The following is a 22,430-nucleotide window of genomic DNA, read 5'->3' on the forward strand; positions in this document are numbered from 1 at the left end:
GAATTTGGTATTAGGTGATACTGGGCCCATAGGATAAGTGAGGAAATACTGCTTCCTAAATGGTTTTGCGAAGGATTGTTATTTCTTCTTTTTTTTCTTCGATAAAAAAGTTTTCTTGTATTTTTTTTTCATTTTATTTATGTATTTTTTAAAATAAATATTGAGAAGAATTTACCAGAGAAGCCTTCTGTCACAGATAATGAAATATCTATTTCATTACTAATTCAGTTTCTTTAGTAGTTGTAGGTCTATTCAGAAGGCGAAGAGTAGAAGTGTTTGAGTGGGGAGGTATGAGAAGTTAAAAATGGCCTTTCAAAATAGGGAAGGAAGCACGTGCACCTGTAGAGAGGCAAGAAAGTGCTTGACCCAGATTTAAAACTCCAAGTGATTGGGTAGTCCTTAAAATGGAGGAAAAGGTCAAGTGCTATTAATATATATTAATAGAATACATTAAACCTGTTTTTAAATCTAGTCTAAATAAAATGCATCAATAAAGTATATTTATTTTAATTAGTCTAATATGTCACTTACTTGTAAAAGGCTTACAAGCAGACAATGGTATTTGAAAAATCTCAAACAAGTATTAAGGTTATAAATTAATGACTCATCATGTGTTTGATAATTTTTGGGGGGTAACGAGAATATTTAAAGGCAAAAATATCAATGGTCACTAAAAACATTAATTTATATTTTAGAAACAATGGTAGGGAGAATAATGTCCACAAAAGATGCCCTGACCTAATCCCCAGAACCTCTGAACATGTTCTTACGTGACAACAAGTACTTCACAATGTGATTCAAGTTAAAGACCTTGAGGTGAGAAGATCATTATAGATTATCCAAATGGGTGCAGTGAAATCACATGAATCAGGAAAAAGAATCAGAAAAACACCTTTCCCAGCTTCGGTCAGAGAGGGGTGTGACTGCAGAAGAACAGTCAGATAGATGCGATTTTTCTGGCTTTGAAGATGGACAGAATGGGGCACAAGCCAAGTGATAGAAGAGCCCGTCGATTCTCCCTTAGAACCTCCAGAAAACAGGATAGCCCTGCCAACACCTTAATGTTAGCTCCCTGAGACCAGTGTGAAATTACTCACCTCTCAAACTAGAAGATAAGAAATTTAAATTATTCTAAGCCACTGAATTCATGTTAATTGGTTATCAGTAGCAATAGAAAACTAATACAATAACTATTCTAAAATATATAAAAATCAGTCAAGATGCTTCTTGGCTTATTGATGAAAGTGGTATAAAATACAAATAAAACCTGTGGTTACTCAAAATATTAGACACTATTAACCCAATTTGTATGACTCAGTCACATAAAGTGAGGTCTTTTGTTCTCAACCTCTGCCAAGAAGATCTAGTAGTAAAATTATAAGCACATATATTTTTAATGTATATATACAGTTTTCTCTACTTCGAGCAACATTTTAGATAACTCATTTTAAATACCCATTCCCGTTACTTTGTTTTTCAAAAAAGACCCATTTTTCTCCATCCCTAGCTTTGGTTCCAGGGTGGATTGTGAAACTGTGACCTAATTCTGGAAATGCCTTTTAAGGTTGGTCTTAGGATATACATCTTCTCACTCCAGTATTTAATTTCCATATTAAGATAAAGCTTCTTTTGCCAAATTATGAGATACAGCTAGATCGTTCTAATCTTTCCCTAACTCTAAATCCTCTGCTGATTTTTCAGACCTCCTTCTATTATTTTTTTTTACAATATATAAAATCTTCATCTATCTCTTTAATTTTTTTCATGCTCCATCTTGACCCTATTAAAGTCAACCTTATCCCATAGTCATTTACCTTTGCATCCTGTCTAGTCCTGTCACCCAAGATAATTTTTGAAAAAAAACTTTGCAATGAATTTATTTGGTCTTGGATGAGAAATGAGATATCCCACTCTTGCAGCATAACCAATTTATTGCTTTTGTAACTCACATGTCAAATGAGAAGCTCAAAATAACCAAATACTTTCTGAACCCCTATCAAATAGCAAATACTTGGCATAGTTTTTATACCACTTCCCTACCCCATGTGCACAAGTCAGATATTGTTATCAGATCACTAATTCCTTGTTTCAGTTTCCTCAGACTATGGTAACCAATTGGCAAAAATTATGTGGCTGAAGACAATGGAAGCTTATTCTGTGGTAGTTCTGGAGCCTAGAAGTCTGAAATCAAGGTGTCAGCAGGGCATGCGACACCTGACTGCTCTAGGCTTTGGCTTCTGGTGTTTGCCAACAGTTCTTGGCTTGAAGCTGCAACATTCCAATCTCTGTCTCCATTGTTGTATGGCCTCCTTCCCCGTGTCTCCTCTGTGCCTTCAAATCTCTCTCTTCTCATAAGGATACTAATCATTGGAGTTATGGTTCGTCCTAATCTAGTATGACCTCATCTTAAACCTGCAAAGGCCTTATTTCTAAATATGATCATATTCATAGATACTGAGGATTTCAATGTCAGTATATCTTTTAGACAGAAACAATTCAACCTAAAACATTGCTATAAGAAAGCTTTAAAATTCTCAATGAACTGTTCCAAATAACCATTTGCAGTCAATAAGAGATGGGATAGAGAATCAGTGTATTTGGGAAGGCACTCTGGAGGGTATTTAAATCATGGATTCTGGAATGAAAACGAATGCCTTGGTTGGAAGACTTGGCTGGACTTAAAAGCTGTGTGACCTGGTGAAGTTTCTTAGCCTTTCTGTTTTTAGATGTTGTATATGCAAAATGAGAATCATATAGGACATACCTCATAGGCTTATGGGAATTGAATGAAATAATATATGCAAAAGCACAATGTCTGGCATATTAAATATCGGTATATATTGGCTACTAAAATTATTAATTTTCCTGAAAATATTTTAATTGCATTCATACTATGAACACTATTTGAGCTGCTATATGTCATTAGCATTGTGCAAAACATCAGAGTAATGAAAACAGCCTTGACTTTGTCTCCTAGGAACATATCTAGTTCATATTAAGTACAAGTTTAAAATTTACCAAAATTGAATTTTAGTGATTTTTATTATTAAAGTAATATGCTCCATAATGTCAATCAAAAAAATTGGGATGATTTCTTTTGATTTTATGGACAACGCTCTCTCCTTTGTTGGTCTCTTTTACTTTCTCCCTTTCCTTCCCTTTCTCTGTTAATATCTATTTATATATTACATGTAAACATAAAATATATGTACTTTATATATTTATACAATTACAGTATTATATTAATCTCTGTAGTACATATTAAATTATAAATAATCATTTTTTAAGTTTCTAGAAATTTGCGGAAACAATTATTAGAATTTTGCAGTATTTTACTAAGTGCACGTATTAAAACTTAATTTTGTAATATTCAGTATTATATTTGGTTCTAATTTGAGTGTCGTTTTAATATTAAAATATCTAGCACCTTAAGAAAAATAAAACTGGTATTTTTTTGAATTGTTAAAAATATGACATAAAACTGAGTACTTAGGGAAAAAAAGTACTACTTAGATGCAGTCAGAGTAACAGAAGTAATGACTAATTCTAGAGGCTTTTCACAGCAGATAAAAATCACACTTTATAGTCTATGGCCATGTTACCCTGAACAAGCATGATCCTATCTGATCTCAGAAACTAAGCAAGGTTGACCCTGGTTAGTACTTGGATGGGAGACCACCTGGGAAGACCAGGTGCTGTAGGCATAACAAATAAAAAAATAAGGGATTATTAGATGGCATGGTTCTTGTAATCTGTGAAGTCAATTAAGGGTTGCCTTACCAAAAAAAAAAAAAAAAATCACACTTTACATATAAGCACTTAGACTAAAGTTAAGCTCTTCTAAGAATTTCTTTATATAGGTTTTTAAAATAGCGAATCTGTACTTTTTTATGTGGAATGAGCTATGATATATTAAATAAAAAATAATGCTGATGTTAGTTGATATTATGTTAAATTAACTTGCATTTGTGCTTTTAGATTATTTTATTAAGTCCTGTATTTACAGAAGCATTGTATTCTATTGGGTACAGTAAAGCAGGCAGAAAGAACTGTAAATTACTTATTTTCTCCAATTTTAAATTACATAAGTGAAAGCGAAAGGCATTGATATTTATTTATTATTACTTAAATAAGCATAATAACACACACAAGGAAGGAACTTGATGAAAAGAAGGGATCCTTCCTCTTTATATTTCTTTCTTTGATTATATTTTCCCCCGTACTACAGAGCAAGCCATAGACCTTAAAGGACATCAGCATAAGGAAGAGGTATGTTATATTTAGATACAAATTATTCATCATGCAAATGAAAAAAACCCAAACTGTTCTACTATGACAGACATATACCATGAGCTACATGACTAGCTTGATAGTTTGTTCAGCTGTCAGCGCAACCTGACTTACTAACATTTACACTTTTCTCTCCTGCACCCAAACCACTGTTTGAGATCGTTTTTCGTAAAAGAATCTTGTGTGAGCTCTTGTGTGTATTTAAAAATATCTCATGGACAATTTTCCCAAACATAATGAGAATTAGTGAGAAGGAAATGAATTTATCTATTGACTTAAACTTTTGAGATGGACCTACGTTTTAAAGAGTCAATGACACTCGTTCCTTGTGGTGGGAATAGGAAGTTATTTTTATGTTTCTCCTTAACAGAAACATAATATCTGAAAGCAGCTGAACAAATTTTGTCACCTGTTCCAGGTATTTAAATTTATGTTGCTCATTTTTCCCATCCATAATATATATTTATTTACCTCGGGTGTAAACATCAGAAGAAGGGAGAAAAAACCACCAAACAAAATTAAACCAGCAGGATTAAGCCAAAATTTAGTCGCTGCCAGCTTGATCAGTGATGTTTTATTCATCAATCACCTGCACTTATATCAAATTGTTTACGCACAGATTTCAAGCATAAATAGCAAATGGACCACTTCATTTTACTTGTGAAATATCATGGGTTACTGTGGTGCTCATTAGTCTGTTACATACCCTTAGATGTTCAGGTGCTGCAAAAAAAGACTTCCTATTAGTTATATTATTATTTTTTTTTGATGGAAGGAAAAGAATTCTGGTGTTTTAAGACATAAGGAGGCAGATCATTTAGCACTTAGGCTACTTTATGAAAGTAAGTTAGGGTTGACTGGAAGCACCATTAATGCATGTATGCCTCAGGACAAATTACTGATGCAAGTTATGTTTTTTTCCTAAAGTTCGTTTGTTTCATAACCTAAGTATTTTCCAGTATTTCTCTAATTTTATATTATGGAAGCAATGGAAATTTATAGGGTAAATTAAGAGAAAGTGTATGAGAAACCTATTTTGGAGAGTTTGGTCTGGTACGACCTTCATGAAAAGGGAATATTTAAGCATAAATCTGCAAAGTAAAGAGTCAAGACTGCAAAGGCCATAGGAAAGAGCATTCTAAATAGAGCCACTATCAAGTACAAAGACCCCGCATCAGGGACTAGCTTGGTCCTGAAACGGGAAGAATGGTTTCGTGCTATTTAGCATAATTAATTCTGCTAGATTCCACAGCCATGGTCTTTACACTACACCAAGCAGCCTCAAATAAATAAATACATAAATAAATGAAATAAAAGTGGAGAAGGTAAATATAGGGGTATTCTTTCTTACTCTAGGCAATTAGTAATTCTTTTCTTAAAGTAACTAAATCTCCACTCATCACACTTTTCTTTTCTTTGTAAGGCCCCCTCTTAACAAATGAGACTCTGTTTTCCAACCTAAAATACCTGTTGCCAGGATATTTAAGGGACAACATTCAGTTCATATATTGTATGTGAAATTTTATTTCCAGAAAGGGCGGAGAGATAGATGATAGATTGGTAGATAGGTAGGTAGGTAGATAGATATAGATGACTGATAGATGATAGATAGATAGATAGATAGATAGATAGATAGATAGATAGATGATAGATAGATAATCTCTTTTTAAAAATTCTTTAAGAAATTAAATGTCCAGGAATTTTGTACATGTTCTTGAGCACCATTGAGCAACTTAAATTCACCATTATGCAATATTCATTTCTTTAGTCATAACTAATAATTTCTATTTTTGGTTTTGATAAATTGAGTATATGAAACCTTTTTCCTTACTACTATTTTTAGCACATTCTATTTTTTTGATTCAAGAATAGTATTCTTACCATTCTTTTTGTGTTTTATAATACAATGTAAAATTCAGTAAAATATACATACAATAGCACAAGTCAACTTTGTTGACCCCCCAGAAAATAAGATTTCAGGAAACAAAGGATTGGCAAGTTGGTTGATTATGAGATAGCTTGAAATACACACTATATATAGCTTATATTTTACATCTAAATGCATTATAAAAGGTATCGTGGGGTGACAAAGTACAATGTTTAGAAGAGTAATTTTACAAAAGATTTTATAAAAGAGTGGTTTTCCCTTTTCCTTGTGTTTATTATCACTCTAGAAAATTTAAGTTGTTTTTATAAGATTTATTGACATCTATTTATAAGCTGTGTTAAATTATGTTTGCTTGTTTGTTTAAAGAGCAATTAAAAAACTTAAAATTGCACTACACTTTGCACCTACGATAATGAGACTGTAGATAAATTCTAACACAAAAAGAAGCACAAATGGAACACGTGCTTTTCCTGTTAAAAGTACACTAAACTAAGGAGATAGAAGGAACTCTCAGGTCAAAGATCCACACCTTATTCACAAACAAGTATGATCTATTGTTGCTCATCATGTAGATTTCTTTTTTGCTCACCATGCATAATTATTCGAAGAGATTTGTTCCCCTAATTTAAAAGATGCAATACCTTTCAAGTAATTTTAGATGGAAAAGAGCATCCCTGTGGCATCTGAATGCTTTCCCCCCTTCTAGACATCATTTTCTAATTGAGGAAACTGAGTGAGGTAGGCGAGTGATCTCTAAGAGCCTTTAAATTTTGATATCCCCCACATTCTATACCGAGCCAGACTCTCAAAGAAACTGCCTCAAGGAATAATGGCATGGTTTTGCTTTTGAGCTACTAACAGTTCTTTATTCTTACAATATGGCCTTTAAAAGTGTGGCATAGTAAGGAATGCCTTGGAATAGGTGCTGGGACCTACGGGTTCGGATCCCAGCTCTCTCACAGACAAACCTTATAATATTAGATAGCTCGCTTAATTCCACCAATCTTTATTTAAAAACTGAGATAACTTCAAATTGTCTTTTTCATTATAAATTATAAATTTCAATGAGGGATAAGTAAGTTGTTCTTAAAATCAGTCTTAACAATAATTATAGTCAACACACAGTGAAAACATTCTCAGCAAATGAAAGGCTCTGTAAAGTCTTCAAATCTTGATTTGTTTTTTTCCTTTTCGAAATATGAAGTGAGTTTTGATGGCCACTTGGCATACTTGAAGCCCTTCAAATTGTCAATTTTTTGCTCTTTCCAAAACTCTAGAGGTCTGTTTTCTCTGAAATGTTTGTTTCTCTCAATTTGTAGCTCTCTGTAGGGTCTCACACTCAGAGCATAAAATATAAAATACAAAGAAAAGTGAATAATCTTACCCAAAATTTATTACAAATAGCAATTTAGAATTCTCATTATCACAGTATGAAACATAAAAAAAGATGGATCATAATCAAAGAATGTGAGAAAAATGTAGAAAACGTGTGGGTACATATCTAGCTATCTCAACAACATATTTATGCATGATGTTGTGCTGTTCAGGCGTAAATCAATAAATACATTTTGTACTCATTTAACAGTGTGTTATTGGGATTAGACTATAGTGATAAATACTAATTAGAATTAAAATATTAGAAATAAAATGTGCCCGGCATCTTCCATAGGGCTGCTGTAAATGAAGACACTCAAATTGGCAGAAATTCGACAATTTTTGTTTTATACTTTTATCAGGGTTTTATGAAACAAAAGTAAGGGCGGGGGGCAAAGTCCCCAGGCTTCAAGAGACTATAAAATCTCATTGAAGTCGGTTTCCTGCAAGTCAAATAAAAAGGAAGAAAAGCCTCTTGGTACTCATGTACTGCTGAGTTGGTCGAATTGAGCCAATTCTAATTTTTCAGGGTTGTTGAACTCACCAGGGAGGACATGAGCAGACAGATGAAGTATGGAGTATACTCTGTGCATCGGCTTCAGCCGAGTCAAAGTGATTTCTGAGCCTATACTTCTGAATCCCCTCATCCTGGGTCTGAGTGCTCTTTAACACTCTTTAGTTAGAACCTGTGGTGCCTCACTCAGGCTGCCCTACCTCCTTGAAAATATAATGTGAGACCTCAGCCCTTCCCAGCCTGGAACTATAGAATGTCAGGCCAGAACAGGGCTGACCTTTGATTGCAGCTTCACTAGGGAATATGGGAAGGTTTCGAGTTCATGAACTCAGGGGAAGAAGTGTCCCGGAGTGGAAGTAGCCACTTGGGAAAACCAGAGAGAGCTGGGGGAAGCGGGAGAAGACAGTGAGAATAGCTATACGTTGAAGACTGGAGGGGTAGAATGTTGCTGAGGAAAGTTCATTGGTCTGTGCCTGGGTTTCTCACCCTTGGCACTATTGACATTTGTGGGGAAAGTAATTCTTTTCTGGGAAAAATAGAAGGCAGCAGGAAAAAAGGAAGACTAAATATGAGATGGATGGACTCCGTAAAAGAAGCCATGCCCGACATGAGTCCACAGGAGCTGAGCAGGGCTGTTGAGGACAGGACATTGTGGGCATCACTCATTCAGAGTGGCCAGGACTCAGAGCCAACTTGACAACACATAACAATTTTTTTTTCCATAGGTAAGTAGTATTTTTGTGGGTGTGTGTACGTATCGTAGGATATTTAGCAGCATCCCTGGCCTCTACCCACTATATGCCGGTAGCACTCCTCCCAAGTTGTACAAATCAAAATATTTGTAGACATTTACAAACGTGCCATAATTTAGGGTGGGAGTGAGGGTGGAAAACTCCCATATGACTTAGAATTCTCCATGGTTTGAATCAGCACTTCTTACTTTACCTTTTAATAATCATACCCCTTCTTCCAGAAAGCTGTCCCTTGCTCTCTGTGCGATTTAGATGCCCCTCTATGCTTCTTTAATACTCTATTCTCGGTTTATTCAATACATATGTATTAGACACCTACTATGTAATGTGTGTGTCCTAGAGACATGGCAGCAAATAAAATTGACAAGGTGCCTGTCCTTCAAGCTTTCATCATTGAAGAGGAAAGAGACAACGAAATGCATACCCATAAATGAGTGACATACCTGTAGTTGCTGTGAAGGAAATTAAACAGAGTTAAGTGATGAGAATGTTACTTAGAAATTTAGGAAATAGTTTAACTTGAGTGTTCTTGGAAGCTGACAGTCAAGGAGACACATGTGAAAAGAAGAAATCATAACATCAAGCTGAGGAAGCAGCCAGGGCAAGAGCCCTGACCTGGGCATAGGCTGGGCTTCTTTGAAGAACTGTAGGAAGGCGAGTGACTTTAGTGTTGCGAGCAAGGGGAACCCTAGTTCTGAGATGAGGTCATCACGGGCTTACTGATACACAGACTAGTGAACCATGGTAAAAGTTAGGTTTTGTTTCAGTAGTCTAGCATAGCTCTTCACACACTATCCCTTGTTATTCATGTGGCCTTAAGAAATGCATTCAATGGCTTTTCTTAAGCTGTAAAATGGGTAACAACATATTTCTCACATAATGTTGTGAGGATTAAATAAATCTGGTGACACTAATGAGTATTATTTAATGAAATAGTAGTTAGAGCATTACATGCATTATACCTCTTAATCCTCAAAATAAAAGGCTTTATTCCTACTATAATGATGGGAGAAAAAGGCTTAGACTTCATGTCGAAGGCGGAGACACTAACCCCTTCTAGCAGGGGAAGAGAAAGAGTAGAAACGTATCCAAGAGATCGTTGGTGAAAAATACATGATATAGAAAACAAGACATTCTAGAAAATGGGAGCAACATGTGCAAAGCACAGTTAGCAAAAATCCCGGAGTGGTTAATAAGTAGATATGGTTGGAGTGTAAGGTGTAAGATGCAGAAAGAGGAAAACCTGGAAAAAATAGTTCTTAACTTATTTAGGTTATATGATCTTGCTTAAAGTAACTTTACTTCGTCGAGCCTCAATATTCTCACATAGAAAAAAGAGGCAATAATTCTTCTTTCATAGCATTATTGTGAGAGCAATATAAAATAATTTATACAGAGCCCAATGCAAAGTAAGTTTTAAAAATATTATGTAGCCAAATATCTAAAGGATGCTTATCAGTGTACAATGCCCTTCTAAGCTCATTTCCAGAGACAAACTAAAGGACTCTGTTTTCATATCTTTCTCATTCTACATTTTGATGAATGGCTTGAATGAGAACACAGATCAGATTTTTTAGATTACCAAAGTTAGAATGAATAGTTAATATACCAAGTAACAAAAATCATATCTTGACAGGTTGAAGTGATTACATTTAACACAGATAAATGTATAGTCCTAAACTCATAGTCGGAAATATCTATTTGAGATGAGACAGATGTGGGTGAACAGCCATTCATATGAAATATCAAAGGGCATTTTTGGGTGAATGCACACTCAATATGAGGTAAGAATGTGATATATTTGCCAAAAATGCAGATGCAATGGTATTTTAGAAGCATTCAGAGGTATGTGTCCAATCTAAGGAAGTAATTATCTCACTTCAATAAAACCAATGAAACTTATCGCAGTCACAGAAAATGGTTGGTATTTATAGATTGTTTGAATGAGTGCATCTTTGAAACTAATGACTGAAGTGGACAATATATTAATACTGGAAATGTAGCTCTAGTGTCCATTTAGAGTAGGAGGTGGGAAAGATCCTCTAAAGATGTGAAAAGCAGTGAGTGACCTGAAAGGAAATGGAGCCCACAATATTGACCTTTATCCTCTCTTTTGATTCCTGTAATTCCACTAGTGTTAAGGAGGCCAGGAGACTAGTTGGCAGATCTTTTCAAGGAAGTTGACCCTAAATAGCTTGCTTTTGACATATGGCCAAAGGAAAGTCATACTGCAATTCATCTGGGGAGTCTGGTTGAAATGTGTAATGATGGGCATGACATGTACTCAGCACGAGTGACACGAACTCATACAGGAAATTGGAATGCTTACAAAGAGGACACTCCAAAAAGAGGGTGCAGAGAAAAGCACAGCCTTCATTTGAAATATACCCTTAGTGAATTTCAAGAGACTGGAACATGTTTTAAGGAAATCTGGGCTTGCTTTCAAAAACAGGGTCCATTTATAGTCTGAGGGGGAAGCCGCAGGAGGCTAAGGGATGTTGGCTGAGGTTTACTTTGAATTCCTTGATTTTCCAAATTTGAAGCTTAAAGTCAAATTCAGGCCCTGCAAACTACTAGAACCATGACAGAAGTTAAAAGGTTTTTGTAAGTCCTTGAAAATGTAACTACACCTTGACGACTTTAATTCCACAACATCAATAATGGTGGCTGGGTCAGGTAATCCGTGTGATACTACCCAGTTTCATGTCCTGGTACAAACTGCCTTTATTCCTTATTTTGGAAAGGTATTACTCAGACAAGAATAACTAGAGTTTCATGTAAGATGATTCTTTTGAAGCCATGACAGTCATGACTTACTTTGCATTCTTGGGGTGGATTTAACCCTCTGCAGCCATGAAATTTTATAAGAGCATGTGAAAAGTCTTTGAAAGAAGCAGGTACAGAGAATTCTGTAGGAAAATAGTGAGCATGGAATTAACTTTGGTGTACCATTGGCAGTATCAAATCTGGGTTTGAGATACTGATAGATAGATGAAAGATAGATAGATAGATGATTGATAGATAGATAGATAGATAGATAGATAGATAGATAGACAGACAGACAGACAGACAGATAATAGATAAATAGGTTCATAAAACCTTTTACCTTATAGTGATTTTATCTATAGACTTCCCTATAGTGATTTTACTATAGACTTCCCTTTGATTTTACTGATTTCTGTGTTTTTTCAGCCAATATGGCTCTTGTTCTCTATTTCAGAAAGACTGCTTCCAACTAAAGTGTTCTTACTAAAATATCACTTTCTGAGCTCTTTTCCACATGTTAAGGCCCATGTACATTTTTCCTCTTTTTGATAACACTCCCTGTAGTAAACTGGGTAGCCTAGGTTATGCTCCTAACAACCCCCAAAACTTATTTGCACAGAACAATAAAATTTATTTCTCACTCACTCTAAATGATCCATGCATGCTGGCATGGGGTTCTGCTCAACTCTGTCCCCCCGGGCCCCTGGCCGATAAAGGCTATGCCATGTTGCATCTGTGACACTAACCCCTTCTAGCAGGGGAAGAGAAAGAGTAGAAACTTATCCAAAGGTCACACTAAACCCCTCTCTAGAAGTGATAGAAACCAATTATATTCACAGCTTTATATTCACAGAGACCAATGCTGAGCCTTAGTCTGGCATTTGTCACTCAGAGCAGCAACCCGCCCCTTAGTCACAAGTACTTACAGTATCCTTCCTCATACAGAAGAGGCAGCATTTCATCAGAATCTTGGAGGAGCTGCTTCCAGAACTTATTATATGACATAACTAGACCTAATGGTGCCAGGTGTGCCACCCAGGTGTATCCCTACCCACCCACCCCCCCCATCCCAACTCGCTATTTTCAGGCCTGAGTCACACATTCTTGAAGCTGCTGGAACTGTTAGTAGCAAAAGGCTTTCAGATGAATCATTCTCTAGGAATTTCCCTCAAAAGAAGAGAGCTGCCTCCTTCTGGAAGAAAGAGCATGTATGACAGGGGCAGCATGTCACAAGGAGCTAAAAGAAGGCTGAGACTGGAGAGGTAGAATCTCATATAGATAATGATCTTCTAAGATCAATAAGGCACCTCTACTGATTTTTTTTTGTTGTCAACACAGTTGTGGGAATTGGGGCAAACGTGAGAGATGATCAGATTCACATTGCGAATAGAGCCTTCTGCCTCCAGTACGGAAGCAACAGAAGGTGAACACCGAATATGGGGGGACTGGCTACACAACTATGGAGGTGCAGGTAGGAATCCATGGGCACACAAAAAGGAATAGTCAACCAAAAACGAGACGATTGGTGGCATCATGTAAGGCTTCTGAGCAGAAAACATGACTGAACAGAATGGAAAAGGCTGCCGCACTGGAGAATGTCAGGCAGAGATGAGAGGAAAGGGTTTTTTTAATAGAGACAAAATGTGCAAAAGCCTCTGACCCAGAGAGGATAAGCCTTAACACCAGCACTGTCACTTGATAGTTATATATAGTTGGGAGCAGAAACACATGAGCTGGAAAGCTCAGAGGTCATTTCCTGAATGAACATCTAGAGCCAGAGTTTAGCCTCGCAAGTGGAGATGAAGTGGAAGTTAAGCACAGCACTAACTAAGCAGCAGAGTGGCGTGATCGCAGCTCCACTGCACGAAGATCTCACGGAAAGCAACTTAGGAAGACAGAGTGGAAGATCTGAGAAAGCACAGCAGGGTTCTAAAATAAGTAGTAGGAGGAGACTGTCACCTATGAGAGTTCCAAATCAGGAAGACTATTCTATCTGTAGTTTATAAGGGGGATTCATGGTGGAATAGGATGTTGAAACTGGGTACCAGAGGCAGGGGAAGATAGCACAAAGATACCTTTACAGAGCATCAAAAGATAAAGACTTTAGTGCACACGGTGCTAGAACATCCATGAAATCCTTGCCTCATCTGTGGATGGAATTTGCAAAGACTATGTATAACAGATGTATCACAATACATTCTGGTTTTCCTGGTCTTCTTCCTGAGTAAGCATAGAAAATTTTAAATCTAGGGAAAACCCTCAATACCTGGCAAATGGTTACTCTAAGAGGCGAGTTTCACTATAGATAAAGTCTCTCAGAGAAACCAAACTTTGAGAAGGAGATTTTGCATGCAGTGAATATATTGGTGAGTTGCTTTGGGAAAGAACAATGGTGAAGGAGTGAAGGAGATGGGATGAGGGAAAGAGCAGAGGTGAACTGTGATGCCGTCACAGTAGAGGCTCAGCTGGTCCCAAAAAGAGCTCCATAGCTGGGCTAGCCCTTCGGAGTTGTCCCAAGTTGAGGCATGGTGGCTAAGTATACGTACTCCTACATAGGTCCCTCTTGGGATTCCCAGCTGTCCCCAGAGAAGAAGTATACGCTTGGGCACGGTCAAGATTAATGCCTGGTGAGAGACTCGGTTGTTATCCATCGGTGGCCTGCACGCCCATTCTCAGCAGCTGGTGAAATGAGTGCTGTGGGATCCCTGGGACTGGGCTGCACACGACGGCATCCATACTCCCCGGGAAACTCCCTTCAGCTCTCCACAGTCCGGTCCTTGTTGCAACCCGGCTCTCTGCGAGGCTGATAGCGCTTTCAGTGTGGCAGCTTCCGCTCCTATGCGCCTCTCAGTTTATTTTGGCAGCTGTATCTCAAATCCAAGGAAGAGAAGAAGCCTGTGTTAGGTAGTATGCTGTTCACTTCTCTTTTGAGACCTGGAGATTGAAGCTCTCTCTTCATCCCCATGGCTTTTCCCTCCGCCTCTCCCACTAAGGAAACTTTTGCCAACATCCAAGTACAATCTGACTGTGGGGAGCTGACTTAGCCATAAAGATTTCTCATTGCTGTGAGAGACATGACCTTTTCATTTTGCTGTCACTTAATTCTGCCCCCTGGACTTGCTTCTAAGGTGCAGAGAGAGGATCAACTCTCTGCACTTCAAGGAGAATATCTTTCTTCTCAAATTATCACTTGAACAGGCAGAATGATCCCTCTCAGACCCTTTCAAGTTACCCAATGGGCTTCTAAATATGAGAGAAAGCTCAGGATATTATGCCTTCCCGGGTTCCTGGCACCCCTGTGAGCAAATGACTAGGAAAGAAATGCAAATAATTATTGCTAATTAAAGGCATCTGGGAAATGAGTTGAAGTGAATTATTACTGATATCATCATAGGTTCATACATATATTTTTTTCTTTAAAACCATTTTTATTAATTATTGATTAAAAGCTTTACCTTTGTGGCCAGGCAGTTGTGGCCTCCAATTTTACTTCCTCTAACTCCTACCCGTGTTATTTTGAGGACATTAATTAAAAACGCTGAACCTCAAATAAACCATTTGCGCAAGGGAGTTTACAAGAGTTAGCGTGTTGTTGGTGCTCTGCCCAACCCCTCTTCCATGGCAGCGAAGCCGTCTGCCTGTGGCAGGTGTTGATTGCTCCTAGCACACACCTGCACTTGCCTTCGCAGGCATCTCTTGGCTGATGAGGTCCACCTGAAGTGCATGGGCGGTTACTCACCCTCAACTCAAGCCAGGTGTAATCAATTCGGAGGTGGGCATGTGACCTAATTCTGATCAAATAATTATGAAAAGTGTTCTACTGGGAAATTTGTCCTCATTAGGAGGAGACCCATCTTTTTCAGCGTCTATATGTTGCTGTCCTTCCATGTACTTCATGAAAGAACTGCAGCAATCGATAAACTGTAGTGGATATGAAATGAACGTGGAAGTGGTCAGAATATACAGGAAAGAAACACATCCCCAAATTAAACTTCCTGATAGCATAGGCAAGTACCTAAAGGAAACATTTTGGAGAATTTTCTACCACAGAACCCCTACTACATTCATTATTTAGTGAGTTGATTCAAGGTTTTTCTTTGTTACAACCAAAAGCAGGCTAACAGATATACTGTTTGTGTGTGTGTGTGTGTGTGTGTGTGTGTGTGTGTGTGTGTGTGTGTGAAAGAGAGAGAGAGAGAGAGAGAGAGAGAGAGAATATGAGAGAATGAGAGAGAGGAGTATGGAGAGGGGAGAAAGGAGAAAAGAGAATATCCTCATAAACACTTTGGTTCCCTAGTTTCAGTCCCCAAGAGAGCCTTACATATTTCCCCAATAAATGGTCCAGGTTTCTCTTTTATTTGAACTAGATTGATTTGAGTTTCACTAAAGGGGAATTGAAAGACTAATATTGATTAATTTCTATTTCAAAGTGCTTAGAACAGATACAGTATAATAAACACTCAATGATGATTAGCTATTTATAGCATTCTCAATTATCAAGATAATCCTTATGTTCTTTCATCTTATCACACCTTATGAAACCAAAGCGCTGGTTCTTAAAGCTGATTTCACATCAGTATCAACCCATAAAGCTTTTAAAAATTGATGCAGCCCCAATTTCCCACTTCCACTATAATGGAGCAACTGATTCAGATCTTCATGTAAATAATGAAGAAACTAGATAAAATATATAAAACATTTTTGTCAATGTGATACATGTATATTTGGTCTTTGTCCTTGGTTCCTGACACACAGCTCATAAAACCCTCAGAAACTTCAGAGTGATAGGAGTATCATTTGTTCACATGAGGCTACTCTAGATAGCTTCATGATGAGGACTGGTTGCCAAAAGACCAAGGAATGATTAAAGGGTTGGAGCTTTCAACCCTACCCCTTGATCTCCAGGGAGGGAAGAGGAACTGGAGGTTGAATTAGTCACCAACAGCCAAATGATTTAATCAACCATGCTTACTTAACGACACTTCCATAAATGCCCCTAAATGACAAGGTGCAGAGAGCTCTGGGCACTCCCCGCCCCCCTCCTCATACCCTGCCTTGTGCATCTTTTTCATGTGGCTGTTTCTGAGATGTATCCTTCATAATAAACCAGTAATAGTAAGTAAAGTGCTTTCTGGAGTTCTGTGAGCTTTTTGAAAAATGAACAAACCTGAGAAGAGAGTTGTAGGAAACTGATTTATAGTTGGTTGGTCAGAAGAAGTACAGGGAGCAATCCTGGACTTGTGACTATTGGCTGAAGTGGGGACAGTTTTGTGGGACTGAGCTGTTAACCTGAGGGCACTGTGTAAACCCTGGTAGTTAGTATCAGAATTGAACTGAATTCTGTGATATTCAGTTGGGGTCCAGAGAGTTAGAGAATTGGCTGCTATGGGGAAAAACAAATACATTTGGTATTAGAAGTGTCGTGAATAAAAACAGTTAAGTCAGATATTGTACAGCAGACAACACAGGATAACGATACCTGAGAGAAAGGAAATAAATGAGGTAAACCTTACAATTTCTCCAGCTTTGAGCCTGAAGAAACTTCCTAGACCTGATTACAAGGAGAGAGAGGACCCCAGAAATACAAAGCAATAGTCTTGAAATTAGGACACGAATATCAGAATGAAGGGAGTTTAAGGTAGCTACTAAATGCAGAATACTAGAAAGGGTGCAGCTATGCAGAGAAAGAGCTTAAGATATTTGCAAGGGATTCCATGCGTCATTTATTATATACAAAGCTGCCATGTGGAGGCGATAATTCCATAAACCCAAAGGTATATTACCAGTCAGCTCTAAAGTAAACAATTACCAGAGTTTACATAAGGCTGGCAGTCTTTTGAGTTCTGACCAATCAGAGTGGAGACTGCTCATTGAATGCTTAGAATATCCAGCAGTAATGAAAGGGTTCAGTAGAGCAACACTATCTCCAGAATAATAAATACTTTAGGCCAACACGAAATTTAAAAAGAACTATGCCTGGGAAGTAACTTAACTGCTAAACAAAACAAAATTCGACATTTGTAAAAGAAGGTAACAAAATTCAGCTACTCACCAATGATGTTCACCCCTAATACCTACTAAAAACTATCAGGCAGATAATTTTGGGTAGTCAAGACAATGTCAAGTATGTAGATTTGATATCCCCAATTTCTCCAACAAACTAGATAATAAAGAACAAGAACAAACAAAATGACAGAAACTAAGCTGTCAGTATAACATGAAGATCATGAATAACTAAAATTAAATTGCCCGTAAGTAGAAAAATAAACATCAAATTCTGACCAACTTTGTGCTTCCTGCCATAAAATTTTGGAAATCCAAGTACAATTTGGAAAAAGCTCTACTGAAGGAAAAATAAAGGGGCTATATTTGAGTCTTTTTATTTTTCTAAAACCACATCAGAAAGACAAAGTCTACACTGCATTGAAAATGCTCGAGTTATATAGGTAGATCGAAGCAGGGGAAAAGCTAAAAACCTTTTGTCAGGGGAATGCATGAAAAGAAAAAGAGAGGCATTCTTTGAAAGTACATGGGGAAAGGAGAAAAAGCAGGAGCAAAAAAATTCAGGGTTCTTCAAGATGAAATAAAGTAAAAGATATCAAAGATCACACAACTCCTTCCCTGCCCCTAAAACACAAGCAAACAAAATTTTCTAATCTGGTAGAAGAGGGTGCTCATAAACCACTTATAAACCACTAAAACCTACATAACATTCAAAGATGAATTAAATACATTCAAACATGCATTTAGGGACATGAGAAAAGAAATTGAATCAGAAATTTTAAAAGTAAAGATAGAAATAGACGTAAAAGAGAAGAAATGAAAAGAAGTGATGATCTCTGGGAAATAAATGGAAGAAAAAGACAGTCATATTAGAAATTATGACTAATTTACAAATTCCACAAGGAAAAAAATATTTGACTAAAAACATTAAAAAGACATTGAAGAAAAAGGACAAAAATCAATGCAATGAAAATGAGTTCAGTAAGTAAAAACGTGTGAGGGAAAAAATGTTGAAATTGAAGACAGTCAAACAAAAAATAACATTTGTATAATTTGAGTCCCTAGGGAAGCTAAAATAGTGGAACAAAACTCATAATAAAGCTTTTACAACACTTTGAAAAACAAAATAAAATCTATACCAATATATTTAAAAGGCCCACCATGCACCTAGAAAAAATGACCTGCAATGAATAACTCCATAATATATACTAGTAAAATTTATGATCTCTAAAGACCTTCAGCAAAAAGGATAAAATATCTCACAAAGGAAAATGAATGAGATTGGCTTTAGACTTATCCAAAATAACATACAAAAAAAGAGCAAAATGGAGAAGCACTTTCAATAAATTGTGAGAGAAAAATCGTGAAACAAAACTTGTTTTATGTTCTTTTTTCTCAAGTTGATATCAACAAAGCTGTTTCCAAATATCAAGGCTATTTAAAATAGAGTTTTGAGAATTCTAAAACCGCGATTCCTTGAGAAATCTACTAGAACATGAACTTTATCCAACCAAAAGATGAGAAAATTAAGCAAAGGCTGCATGATAAGCATTTAATGTATTAATATATAAATTAGTATTATACTTAGTATTAAACATTGTATTTATCAGACTAAAACTAAAATGGGCTGAGTGTGAAAGAATAATATATGATATATAAGTTATTGTATATTCTAACAAGTAGAAATAATGCCACTAAAAGAAGAAAAAGAAGAATGGAAAGTAGAATAAATTGATTTTTTAAAAGAAATAAGTACAAGTAAATGATGCCATTAACGAATGGCAACCTCCCCAAGAAAAAGAAAAAATAACAAACCAAAGAGAAATACTTTAAACATGATAACTTGGGATAAAGTGTATTTAAAAAGGTGTAGGTAAAATGGTGTCCACTAAAACAAAACTACAGAGCTGCCTAAATACTATGATAAATTAAAAACTTAAAGAGCAAAGAAAATACATCATATAGAGAAAGAAATATTTAAAAAAGGATATAAGAACTAATTATGAGATAAAATAATATAATAGAGTTGCAACCAATCACATTGGTCTTATCACTAAATGTGAATGGATTTAACTCACCTATTTAATAAAAAAGAGATTTCATTCTGACTCACAGAGACCCAACCATGTGCTCTTTACAAAAGCCATACTTAAAACAAAACGAATACTAGAATTGAAAAAGTATAAGAAGGTTAAGATATAACAGACAAAAAAAGAAAGAAAGAAAGAAAAGAAAAAGTAAAAGAAAGAGATAGATAGAGGAAGGAAGGGAGGGAGAGAATAAAAAAAAGGAAGAAAGAAAAGGGAGATTTCTTCTGGAATTTAACTAAGAGAATACCATTGAAGATACTTCCAATGAAAATAAGAAACTCCATTACTACTTTTTTGAAAATAGGTTAGGTGTTCCTACTGTCTAACCAGAAAGCTTGCTAGAGCAGGATATAGCACATTGAATACACTCATGGAAAAATCACATCAAACAAATGGAAAATACATTGATCTGTCCATTCACCCCCTCATTCAGAAAAGTGTAGTTATGTAACACCAGATATATGTGAGGCACTCTGATAGATAGTGACCCCAAAGATTTATAAGATGTAAACTTTGCCTTCCAGTCACTTATCATCTATTAAGAGAGACAAATTCACAGACGAGTCATTTCAGTGCCATGTAATGGATATTATTGTGGACACATGGGTAAATGCAAAAGAACTATGCTTGAGATGGAGAAGGAGTAAATAAGGAGATCAGTGTGTCATTAGCACGTGAAAATTTAGGTATGACTTTGGCAGATTAAAAGACAGTTTACTCAAATATACAAACGAGAAAGGGTATCTGTTAGTTATTTCTGCAACATTACTGCAAAACATACAGCCACAGGATCTCAATGGCATACAGTAATAAGCATTTATTACTTCATATGTACGTGGGCCAACTGATGACCTCAGCTGGACTGATCTATGTAATTTCAAGTTGTCTGTGGGGTGCTCTAATGCTGGGTAAGCCTGGATGGGTGGCTTGGCTTAAAGCCACAGGGCTGGCTCAGCTCTTCACTGCATATAATGCTTAAACCTCATCCAAGTGTTCACTCTGGGACCCAGGCTGAGGGGCAGCTGCTACAGAAAGGAAGCACTTCTCATAACATGAGCAGAGGACAAAAGGATGAGAAGAATAACAGAATATTTCTTGGGCCAGAAACAGGAGCCTAGAAATGGCACAGTCACTTCTTCCCACATTTCGTCATCCATAGTAAGTCATGTGGACAATCTGTTATCAATAGGATGGTAAAGTAAAGTAATTCCGCTCTGTTGAATGGTATTGAAAAGTCTACAACAAATAGAATGTATAATTCTAAGATGAGGGAATGAAGACTTGGAAACAAATGAGTCCATCAACAAGTGTATTTGCAGCTGATGAAAGAGTATGAGCCAGAATTATGTTAAAAAATATATAATGTATAAACATATTAAATATATAAATTATAAAAATATATTAAAAATACTACATATATATGTTATTTTAGGGAACTGATAGTACTTCCTTTAGAGGGGTACAGGGGACATTGGCAAATGGGGAAGAGAGAATTCGAGCTCTTTTTCACCAAAATAAGTAATTTTTTTGAATTAATGTTTATTTATTAATCAAACATTTTATTTATTGTCTGTTATCTCTTACCCACAATTACAACTAGTTCTTATTGTTTTATTCATAAGTTAAATATGCAGGAAATAGAGGATGTATTGTAATTATTCAGCAGATGGTGAATTCTTGCCATATCCTAGTTAGCACTGAAATTATTATTAATAAAAAATATTCTGCATATCAATCATGAGGTGCCATGAGGAACACATAGACATAAGTTGGAAATGGAATGAAGCAGAGTATTTAGAATTTAGACCACTAACAATTTCTAGTATAGCAAACACTGCACACTGTTATGGGAAATGAAAAAAATCTGATATCTTTACCTTTCGTCAGTTAAAAACGACACATGATAAATGTCGATATATTTAAAACCGGTATAAATATCCTGTTTCATTCCATTTCCAATTTGCACCAATATCTCTCTCCCTCTGTATCTCTCAAATGAAAGTTCAAGTGTACCAACCAGTGGAGAAAATTTTATTAACACTACTGTTAACAAGAAGAAAAGAATAAATTAACTATCTGGGTCTGTGGTTCAGGGAGTAAGCATGACCCTGTAAGAGTTTCCTTTTAATTGTTTTGACATCAAAATATTTGTTCTCAAATGGAATTAATGTTCAAAATAGAGTATACATTATCGTTGTTACAAAGGCCCTTTATTCATGAAATTAACTTAAAATCTTTATGTTTGGAAACCTTGAAACTTGTTATATTTGGAAGCTGCTAATACAGTTTTAATCATACGATTTATATAAATCTTCAAAAAAGTTAGCTGACGGGGGCAGGAGTGGTTCTCTGCAGTAATTAAGAGCTTGGTTTCTGGCCGTCTTCATCTTCAAAGCCAGTAACAGCAGGTTGAACTCTTCTCCTGCCTTGAATATCTCTTTTCCTCTTCCGTCTCCTCTGGCATTTCTTCTGCTTTTAAGGATATATGTGATTACATTGGCCCCAGCCAGATAATCCAGAATAATCTCCCTATTTTAAAGTAAGCTGACTAGCAATAGTAATTCTATCTAAAATATGTGACGTCATTCTATTTACGAAATCCCTTTGCAGCAGTAGCAAGATTACTGTCTAAGAATGTGTTTTTTAGGGGGAAGAACAGGGTATCTTTAGATTCTATCTCCTGCACTAACTCACAGGGTTCTTCTGGGGAATAAATAAAATAATACAGATAAACTGTTTTATATAGAGGCTGA

At 36.3% G+C, this 22,430-nt stretch overlaps 1 pseudogene; it reads left to right on the top strand.

Annotated features, from left to right (window-relative positions):
• Nucleotides 1-3,585: 3,585 nt before the first annotated feature.
• On the top strand, nt 3,586-3,704 carry LOC118611630 (annotated as a pseudogene).
• Nucleotides 3,705-22,430: the final 18,726 nt, after the last annotated feature.

This window comes from Rousettus aegyptiacus, unplaced genomic scaffold, assembly GCF_014176215.1.
Source record: "Rousettus aegyptiacus isolate mRouAeg1 unplaced genomic scaffold, mRouAeg1.p scaffold_m13_p_14, whole genome shotgun sequence".
Classification (NCBI taxonomy): Eukaryota; Metazoa; Chordata; class Mammalia; order Chiroptera; family Pteropodidae; genus Rousettus; species Rousettus aegyptiacus.